The 1,577-nt window shown below is 49.4% G+C and overlaps 1 non-coding gene across 1 annotated transcript; it reads left to right on the top strand.

The window, feature by feature from the left end:
• Positions 1-926: 926 nt before the first annotated feature.
• On the top strand, positions 927-1,081 carry LOC143176632 (5.8S ribosomal RNA). Its single transcript, XR_013001154.1, has one exon. It is a non-coding gene; the product is annotated as a 5.8S ribosomal RNA (ribosomal RNA).
• Positions 1,082-1,577: the final 496 nt, after the last annotated feature.

Genomic DNA, 1,577 nt, shown 5'->3' with positions numbered 1-1,577 from the left:
ATGCGTTTTCGTTTCGCTCGCATACCGCTTCTTTTCCCCTAGTCTCTGAGACGCGTTTTCGAGCCGTTCTTCTACTATCGATTCTCGTAGAGAGAAGGGACCGGGTAGTCTGGAAGTGGAACCCGCATCTTGCGTGTACCGTACACGGAATTGAGAGGACCGGCCGTGAAGCTCGTTTTAAAGCCGTGCGTCTGACACCCAACTCTTGCGCGCCAATTTCGCGGCAAGAGATAATATGGGACGAATGACCGGCAAAGAGCCAGCTGTGAAGTCTGTTTTTTTAATCGAATCCGTGGACGTGTGTATGCCGTAGCGTCGCTCGTCGTGTTCGTTCATGGTCGTTCCGAGAGAAAGAACGAAAGCGGTAACGAAGGGACCGGCCGTGAAGCTCGTTTTAAAGCCGCGCGTCTGACACCCAACTCTTGCGCGCCAATTTCGCGGCAAGAGATAACATGGGACGAATGACCGGCAAAGAGCCAGCTGTGAAGTCTTTTTTCATTATTTGCTTTCAATCGATCGATCGGTACGATTCGTGCAACGTTTCGCGCGATGCGACGCGAAAACATGCGCGCAACAATAGATGCGTCTGATCGGAAGAACGCGAGGGTCGACTGCACGCGATGGATTCAGTATCGGGTAGGATACAAAATATATCCCCGTCGTTTCCACGCGTGCGAGTCTTCTGCGTCTTTCGCGGGTTTTTGAATGCACTATACGCCCGGAACGTCGAGAAATATATACATATTACTTGAACGTTTTTCGTCTCGAAAGGCTTCGGTGTCGTCTCCAAGGCGACGCCTGAATCTCCTTCGCGCGCTGGTCGGAGATTCAGGTATCAACTTTTATCTTCTCTTTGAAAGAAGAGAGATATTAGGTCGAACAAATGAGAATAAAATTATATATGTGAAATATAAAATTTATACGATTACCCTGAACGGTGGATCACTTGGCTCGTGGGTCGATGAAGAACGCAGCTAATTGCGCGTCAACGTGTGAACTGCAGGACACATGAACATCGACATTTCGAACGCACATTGCGGTCCACGGATACAATTCCTGGACCACGCCTGGCTGAGGGTCGTTTACGTACCATACACTGCTTGCGTAGCTCTGTCAAATCCCCGCCGTCGTTCACCTCTTCGGATCGAACGTTTTTTTACCGAAGGGCGCAAAGAACGTTTCTGAGTCGGGTTAAGAGAAGGATGCTACGTACGAGCGAACGATGGGTGTCTCGTCGGCGTTTGTCGCGGACACGCGAAAATTCTGTGAATTTCACGGACAGTGTACGTTCTAGTTGTTGCAAAACGATCGGAATCGTTTGTATGGACTCGCGTGAGTGTTCGCGGCGTCGTGCGTCGTTCAATTACGACCGCCCGCGGATACCGCTCCACTGCGATATGGATCTGAGCGACAACTTTTTCGGCTGTTCGTGAGATGAACGGTTTCGTGTGTTTAGAAAAATTTTTTTTCCCGCGCTCCCGACGTCACCTGAAATGATGCGTCAGAGGTGAAAGAAAATATTAAGAAGTCGAGAGAGAGAGAGACTACACACGTTTTATTCATATTTTGTATACCGT

The sequence above is a fragment of the Nomia melanderi genome, unplaced genomic scaffold (genome assembly GCF_051020985.1).
Source record: "Nomia melanderi isolate GNS246 unplaced genomic scaffold, iyNomMela1 scaffold0687, whole genome shotgun sequence".
Classification (NCBI taxonomy): domain Eukaryota; kingdom Metazoa; phylum Arthropoda; class Insecta; order Hymenoptera; family Halictidae; genus Nomia; species Nomia melanderi.
Note: the sequence above shows the minus strand (reverse complement) of the source record. Positions and strands in the feature narration are given on the sequence as shown.